The sequence below is a fragment of the Teleopsis dalmanni genome, chromosome 1, assembly GCF_002237135.1.
Source record: "Teleopsis dalmanni isolate 2A chromosome 1, ASM223713v2, whole genome shotgun sequence".
Classification (NCBI taxonomy): domain Eukaryota; kingdom Metazoa; phylum Arthropoda; class Insecta; order Diptera; family Diopsidae; genus Teleopsis; species Teleopsis dalmanni.
Window position 1 is genome coordinate 193130470 of NC_051846.1, and position 9583 is coordinate 193140052.

The 9583-nt window shown below is 26.9% G+C and overlaps 1 protein-coding gene across 1 annotated transcript in view; it reads left to right on the forward strand.

The window, feature by feature from the left end:
* LOC119670980 (rho guanine nucleotide exchange factor 10-like) overlaps window positions 1–9583 on the forward strand; it is a 391460-nt gene that overhangs the window by 303379 nt on the left and 78498 nt on the right. The gene's annotated exons all lie outside the window — the stretch shown is intronic.

Genomic DNA, 9583 nt, shown 5'->3' on the forward strand with positions numbered 1-9583 from the left:
AAAAAAAAAATTTTTTAAATTTTACTATCTTGGTAGAATCTGTAGTATGTATTTAGAGAATTCTCAAATAATCAATAAAATGTAAAGGCTTACAGTAATAGATTCTGAAATGATTATACTATTTTCTTACTAAAAAACGAAACTATATTTGTGAATTAAAAAGATTAAATGCTTAAAAAGCTGCATAATGAACAAGTGTATTTTTAGGAAAGTCCTAAAATGACTATATTCTATTTCTCTAGAGATGCACAACGATTTTTTGTGAAGTACCGTTCTGCACTCTAAGAAATTGTTATAGTTAACTTTATAGTTATGTTATCTTTAAACACAATACAAAATGCTAAATAATACTAGTGATTTGTAAGCTATAATTTTTGGGATTCTCTATAATAACTTATACGCTACGTGGTACATAAAATTTAGTAGGAATTTATCTCAATAATATCACGGGTAAAAGACCTGGTAAAACAGAAAAAAATATATTTTCGATATAATTATGGTCGCGTGTAATTAACTTACAATAACTTACAAATTACATATACTTAAAGTAATTTTAACGTCTGTCAATATCTTTTCCGGAAATAACTGCTCATTTCTGTGGTGTTTCTAACTCAAATTCTATTTTTTTTTTAACTTCCATAATATTGAATATAATTGACAGTGTGGACGAAAATAATCTTTGAATCTGAGAAATCGTGAACCGTTTTAGAAAACATCTAAAAGAACTGTTACGGAACTGTATCTACGCAATGACGATCAACAAAGTTAGTTTGTTCTAGAGGCTATCTAGAATTTAGTAGTAGGCTTGAAAAGGATCGATGCACTGCGAGTTTAGTTGATCTTTTGTAAATTTTTTAAGTATGGCAGTAAAAATTAAAAAATCCTAATACTTTAATAATACTTTCAAAATTTTTTATCTAATTTTCTATGCGTGATATTCGATTACCAGCACAACTAAATAAAAGAGCAAGTGAATTGAATATATACATATAAACATAATTAGAAAAAAATAAAACCAAAAAATACAATAGAGAAAAATTCTAAAACCTTGCTGGCCATTAAGAAGTGTTACATGAAACGTTACACTTAATAAGATCTGATTACCCAAACATAGACAGACTAAAGAACTTCTCTGGTATCATTTGCCCTAAGTTCCCTTTGATATATAATAAAATATGTATATAAGCAAATGATTTTATTAATAAACTAATAATTATAATAAAAAATTTTTTAAAATACGTAAACTCATGCAATAAAAAAGTCTTCTCAAGCTTTGTCAAATTGAAGAAAATAAATAAATAATATATTAGTCATATTCAAATTTTTATTGTAGAACAGTGTTATCTTCAATAGTTACTTTTAAGCTTTGTTGCTATGTCTTCAAATTATAAAATCCCAAAGATGTCACACCAATTTAATAAAGAAGTTATTCATCACAACAGGTTACGAATACGTACAGGTTCCGATTCCAAATCAATATTCAATATATTATCATAATTTCTATGGGTCTATTAATATTGTATACCAAATATATGGAATTCATTTTAATTAATTGATTTTTATTAATATTGTGGTTTTGAAATAAGCGGAGAATTTTTTTTGTTTAATTTTGAAATTTATTCAAATTTTTAGCATTTAGGTCGATAATCGGGGCTTTAAAAAATAAATAAGACCAAAATTTAAAAAGAATTGGTTTACTTTATTTAATATTACAAATTCTTGAAAAGCATAGTTTTATCAGTTTTATATATTTTATCCATAGATAATTTATTTATTTAGATAATTAAAATTATTAACAATTGCTATATTCCAATAAATGAAGTTAATCGCAAGAAGAGGTATTTAAAATGTATTGAGTAATATAATATATATATATATATTTAAAACTATACTAATATACATATGATATTATAATATACATATGAAAGGATTTATAACATATTTAAAAAACTTTACATGTACATAATTAGTTCATTTTGAAAAAAATTAGTGTTAATTGCTTAATTTATATGTTAGTATAGTCAAACGGGCTTGAAGATTTCAATAAATATTATAGCTCATAGTTTACCATGGGCTTATTAACATTTTATAGATTCTCTGATGTCTACTTACACAAGCATTTTAATAAACATACAGGTATAGTTTGTTGCTTTATAGTTTTATCATGTTTTCTCAGAAAAGAAAGGATCTCATAGAATTTTTTTATAAAGTTGTCTTACTTGATGCAAGTACTACAAAATTATAATTTTTTAAATAAGTTTTGAAAATATATATCAAGATAGCAATTATTGCAGAAATATGTCATTTAAACATTGATGTAGTCAAGAAATTATTGGATGACGGTTACGTTTGAGTAGAACTCTCTCTTGTTCACATGTTAGCATAATCAATATTTATAATTCTCATTTAGTTAATTGTTTAAATAAAATAAAGGGTTTAGTTATGGCTAGAATAATACCAAAGTTCTGTTAATATAAAGGTTTACCATTTGTTCGGGCAATAACAGTCTTTGCGTATGTTAAAATGATTTTAATTAATTTTTGTATGTGGGATTCATGAGATTTGGTGTCACTAAATTGTTTTATTAGTTTTTAAGTTACTGTTTTTACTCGTGACAAAGAAATTTATTTAGTTTTTATCGACTTAAATTGTTCCAGATATTAACACGACTACACTATCTATAAAAAGCATATTGTGATATGCCTATATCGGCTACCTGTGCCGAATATGTTAACCGATCTCTGGATTTTTTTATTCTACTACTTGACACCTTCAATGACAAAGGATACCTTAGTCCTTTCTTTCTTAGCCAGATTTTTAGTTTTCATAAAGCAGTTAATTTCTTAATTTGTCTGGTAATTAGGTTTCAGCATTTATTCTTCAATTGTAGTCTATAAATATAATAAAAAAAATTTGAAGAATATGTCATAAAGCCTCATTGTGCTTAAGGACAAATACATTAGTTTAAAAGTTTTATGTGAGTGTGTTGTGGAATTTCGGCCGAAAAAATTAAGTAAAGAAGATAAACATTTTCGAAGATAAAATGAGAAAAATTAACAGAACATAAAAGATAAAAAGGTTGCAAAAATGATTATTTATACTTGAACTGCAAAAAATAAGAAAATAAAAAACTCTATATTAAGTGAGCTGGATTGGAGCATACCGGTACGCAAACATAGCTTATAAGGTAGAGAGTTATGTATAAAATTGCCAAAAAGAAGCATTAATTTAAAATTAAGGAAATCCAAACAGACTAAATAGAAGCGAAAAAAGCCTCTCAAAAAAAAAAAAAATTAATAAACAAGTTTTCTTTTTAACTGGAAACGTTGCAAATTTTAAAAATAATTTTTTTTAATATTTTTATTTATGTTAAATTTTTTTATTTTTTTTAAATTTTTTAAAATATTTTTTCTTTCAACATAAAAGGTACAAACTTTACGTTACGTTTTCTGGAGTTGGCATCGAGTAAAATATTATTATTTTTTTATTCTTTTTCATAAACATCTTTAGGATGCTGTAGCATATATTTAAGTTATAACTACAAAAAAATATACATAAATATTCTTACGCATTTAGCTATACCTACGGAGATGTCTTTAATGAAAAAGAGTCCGGTTTTTAGGTTTCTGTTAATTTGTTGCAGAACGTGGGGAGGCAGCACTGTAAGTTGGCATTGACAACACGCTCGGATGCCACAGGCATAAAGTTCACACTCGTAGGTAAATAAATTTGAGTGCCGGCAAATCATTTTTTTTTTAGTTTTGAGTTCTAAACCATTTTCCTAAGAAATTTTAAAGATTTTAAAATCTTTTTGTTTTTTATGTATATGATTTCTTTTGCAGTTTAAGATTTTACGGTTATTAAGTTTTGCTAAGCAAATACCAGGAAGAGTTTTTAAAAAGAGTTTAAAAGTTTTATAATTAAAATGACATAAACGTAAAAAGACAGCGTGGAGAATAAAAGAATAAAAAAATAATAATAAAAGAATTCCTCATGAATTAAAAAAAAATTTAAAAAACAAAAGTGATTTTTAGAAAAATAATAAATAATGCTTGCTATGGAGGGTATAAGCCATATATGATAACTTACACAAGAACACAGGTTTCTAACAAAATAGTTCAAAAATATATTAATAAAAATAAATATAAAAAAAAATTACTTTTAAGCGTGTATTAATAAATTAAAAGAAGGTATGTCTTAAAAGGATTATTATCACAGTGGTAAGACCAGTGACAAGGCAAGACTCTACAAGTTTCAGATATAGAACAATGTACTAGTATCCTTTTTAAAAGTTAAATTAGCCTCTTTGAAGATTTGCGACAAAAGACATTTTTGTTAATTATTCTTGTATTTACACGATATTTAGATAGTTCATAAATAGCTAAAATCATTTTAGTCGCTTGTACAAATAATTCATATCTTACAAATGCATTCTGCAAATGTTTATATGTACATACTTGAATAGTAGCATCTTAAGTATTTTTAAACCCCACTATTAATCCATTTAAATAAATTTAACTGTAAGCGGGTCATTTCTAAAGTCCAACTTATTAAGACAAAAATTTTCTTATTATCAACTTAAGTTATTTTATTATAGCAAAATTCGATTTTTGTTTAATTAAAATTATTTTTTAAATAAATTAACATAAAATGCGACTTCAGTCCATAACCTGCCTTTAAGCTTTTTCATAAATAAAAAATGCTAATTTCATTGAAAAACTATTTCATTAACACTTCGTAGGGTCTTTTGTTGGTAACAAAAGGTAAATAAAATACATTTACGAGTATATTTATTCTACGTAACGATTGTCCCCTTCCCTTTGTGAATAGTGTATGCTGTAGAGGGCATTTGGCTTAAGTCAAGTAAGGCCCATAAAAGTTGAGTATGAAAAAAATTCAAACAAGGAAAAAATAATAAAACGCACGTGGCGTATGTATATAGTAAAATGCTTAAGTGCTCATTATAAATAAAAAAAAATATTTTATATATATAATTTTATTTATTTTTTTGTTTAATAAATTTAAACAAAATTAAACAACAAAAGTAAATGAGACGATTTGGTTTCGGCTTTAACTTTATCGGTATGATGAACTCACCTGCTCTGTATCTATGTTGGGTTTTATGGATGCCTAACAACAAAAGTGATCGAACAACGCGTTACTTACGAATATAATTTATTTATTTATTTTTTTAATAAATTCTAAGCAAACTTATTAATTGGACAATAAAAAATTTAAATGAATTCAAAAAAATTCCAGAAGCACTTTATGCGCAGCATTTTGGGGACAAGACAACTTTCAAGAAGTAGTTTTTGGTTAAAGTCTTCTGTACGTACTCGTTTGTTACGTGAAAGGAAACCGAAAGTTTATTTTGATGAGTAAAAATGATTTTATTATAAATCATAGCATATTTTTTTTAATAATACCAAATTCAATAAAAATCTTATAGGTTTAGAAAGTAAAAATAAATATTACCAAGTAGTTGCGTAGGGTTAATTTACTTTTACTTTCAACCATTTAAAATATTTGGAGAGAAGGAACTGTTTTCAACAAGTTTTCATTAATAGATAAAATTCTTGAAAAATTTCTAAAATACTACCGTGTTATTGTATCCTCAAAAACTACATTAATATCATCAGAAATGGCAGATTGCTGGATCAGTATTTACCCTCCTTGTCCGAAGTTAGGTTGTCTCAACAGCTGATATTTTGGCTTTGATTCGAAAGAAGACAAGCAGAAGAGTCAGAAAGTAACATAAAAAATCGATAATAGTGTCTGCTTTCCAGGAGCCAGTATCACATCGATTTTATGTCTTGCATTAAAAGTATTTCAGCATACTTTACTGAGATAGTTCTTTAAAATATTGTGTATAAGGAGTGAGTAAAATAAGTCAAAATGCAGGTAATTATGTGAAATTAGTGACCAAGATATTTATACTATGTACAATATTTAAAGAATATGCATTCTTCATTAGTATAATTTAGAGTCTAACTGACTATTTGTTATCGAACTCTTATAGAAGAAATAATATAAAATTATATATCAAATACCTATTTATATAGTTTTACTGTAGTTTTTGCATTTGCTGATTAATTATTATACTGATTCTTATTTTAACTTAATTTATATTGAGAAACTAATTTCATTTTTCCTTACATTTTTTCCTTACTATTTTATTTTGTAGAAACTCAAAGATGAAAGATTATCAGCTCACGAAATTGTTTTAATCTTAATACCTTTTATTTCTAATATGACGAGAGTGTTAAAATTCATGAGTTGAGACTATGGATAAGAAAATAAAATCCCATAAGAAAGACAGAAAGAAAAAGAAGGGACTTTAAGGTTAGGGTCTTATGGTTCGCTACTCATATATGCTAAACGATCCGATGTCGCAGAGTCTTATACGAGAAGGATCTAAAAATCAACATTTAGATGTGGAAATCTAAAGGTGGGAATGCCATCATCATCATCAGTTTTTTTTAATTTTAGGTATTTTATAATACCTTTTTAATTTTTGTTATGTGGTACACCCTTTCTGGAATACGGGTACAAATTTGAGCGCCATCTGTCATTTAGTTTGTTTACAGCAACTGTTAATGTGAGACTACCTCAAGTGCATTTAGCGATTTTTACTATGGAAAATTCTTGTTGTATGCGAATTTTTGACCAAACACGGCACCACTGTCATCGCTCAGGTACCATATTCGCCAGATCTGGATCCGTGCGACTTTTTCCTGTTCCCAAAACTCAAATTGCCGCTTCGTGGTAAGCGTTTTGAGTCGATTGAATCGGTAAAAGAGAATTCGCTGAAGGAACTAAAAGCCATACCTTTACGGGCCTACGAAAAGTGTATGGAAGATTGGGTTAAGCGTTGGTATATGTGTATCGCATATTTTGAAGGAGATAAAATAATTTTAGAATAAATTTTAAATTTGTGTGTTTTATTTACAAAATTCTTTTTGTACTTTTACTTTTTGAGCAGAAGGTATAGTTTAGAATTAATGTACATAATTTTTTTGAGACTCAAGTAAATTTTTATATGACTAGCGTTTTCTGCATTTCAAACTTCCTCGATCTCAAACTTCTATATCTCGAATTTTCTATAACTCGAACTAAATAGTGTACAACAGGTTTTAGAAAACAAATTACATACAAATACAAAAAAGTTCTTTAACTCGAAGTCTCCATAAGTCGAACCTTTTCTTTGCAAAATATTACTTTGAGTTATGGAAGTTTGACTGTATATATTTAATTACTTTTAAACTGATTAAATAGTATTTAAACATAATAAAGTTATTAAAGTTTAAGATTCTTAAACAAAAACCAATTAAATCACTTTTTTTATTTACAAGGACATTCTTTATTATCCATGTAGAAATAACCTTAAAAATAAAGATTTTTTCCAGCAAAAAGTAATTTAACGCGTTCTTTGAAAAATGATAACTTTCAAGGAAATATTAAAGGCGTCGTTAAGCAGAGATACTCCTTTCCTGGATACACTATTAAAAAACAGCGGAGATAATTTCTTTTATGTAAGCATTTATGAAACAATAATTAAGTCGAATTGAAAAATAAAATAAAATTTTTAAAAGTTTTATGTAAAAAAATGCTTTGACAACATAACAAAACCGCAAAAAGACAAAGTCATGAATGAATCTTTATGTTGAACGATTAATGATTGCGGTTTTCATACATTTTTTGAGCACTTCAGGCTAAACAATAATGCAAAAACAAAAATTTTAATGGATTTTAAGATACATATATAAAAAATATACAATATATTATGCATATACAATAAAGCTTTGTTTATATTAAAAATATTATATTTTATTAATGTAAAGAATATTAAAAAAAAAATTGTATATGAAAATTTTTTTGGTTTGACTTGTAGACTTTGTGGCATCTTTGCTTTTTGAATCTTTTCGTTTAAACGCCGCAGATAAAGCAGCTTTAGTATGCAATATGTTATGTGTAGATAAAAAATTAATTCTTTTCTAAACAAAAATTTCAGTTTTATAATTCAATGCTAATCACATTGAAATTAGTTAGCAAAACGTTAACCAAGTGAAGCCAACTAAATACAAAGTCTAAAATAATTAATATCGCAAATTCACCAGCATTTAGGACACACGCGCATTCATACCAACAGATACACGCACACCATAAACTTTTCTTGGTTGCCATTTAAGCCAAAGGCCTTCGTTTTCCAATAAAATTGCCAGAGTTTTGGCATTGGCAAAAAATGTTCAATTTACTTAGGTTTTGGATAAATTTAAATCGGTACGGCGAGGCGGCGTGTAGTATAGTGTAGTGTAGTACAGTGCGTTGCGTTGCGTTCGGTGCTATGCGGTGCGGTGCGTACCGAAACCGTGTGAAATTTCCAGTTCAACGCAATATCAGAAGTGCGTAGGTTTCTTCTTGATATTTAGTACTTTTTTTTCAAGTTGCTGTTGCTGTTGCTGTTGCTAGCTGTGAAAAAAAGATACATAATAAAAAAATTAACATTTAAGTAATTATGTGCGCACTATCAATAAATACACTCAACGAAATTTATTAGTGATAATATAATGCGTTAATTAATGAAATGTATGTACATATCTAGCGTATTCAAAAAAAAATTATATCTCAGAATTTTTTTCACAAGATACTAGTCTTAGGCTTTTGTTGAATTTTGATATTTAAAAGTTTAGGGCTTCGTTGATTTTCCTAGAATTATTACAGATTTTAATTTGGTGTATCAGCTATATTAATTTTAAAAAGTATTAACATCCGCGATACTTAAAATTGCCTTTAAGCTAATTGAAAACTAATGAAATATTATATACAATTGAAGTAGACAAATTTACTTATCATGCAAATGAGTAGAAATAATTTGAACGCTTTAAATTGAATAGTTTTTAAAAAAATTACTTTTTAAAATTAAAAATAGAAATAAATGGTTAAGGTGATATAGGCGTTTAATAATTCAAAAACCAAAAAAAAAAAATAAGTAAAATCTAGTTCCAGAATAATTAGGTTTTAAGGCATATACCATCATTTAAATTTTCTCAAATATTATTTATTAGTTTCTCATCAAGTTCCTACTGGCATTCAAATCAGAGCTTATCGAACTTGTTGAATTTATAGCAAACATATAGGACATACGGACGGAACGTAAGACAAGAACGTTTTTGTTTTTCATTCTTTGCGGTTTGTGGAATGCATTAAAAAAGAGTTTAACTCACTAAAATCACCTCCCAGGATCAAAAGGATCAATAAACTAAATTCCATATCAATAATTAGAGAAAGATGGAAGAGTAATTAGAGAAAAGTAGAAGAGATCTTAAGATTAATATGCAAAAAGCTTATTTTAATTAAAATTGAAACATTTCTCTAAAATGAGAGAGGTCTATAAATTTAATAAACTATAATAATCAATATAGTAAGAGTTCATGTGATCATACCCAACTGAAGCATATGGGGGGGTAGACTACTCTATAGGTGTGGTTGAAGTAATATTTCATAATGAAAAGAGGACCTATAGATTAATGCTGTGCTCGATGTAGAAATGGGCATTTATATATGAAAGCAGTACGGCAGTTTC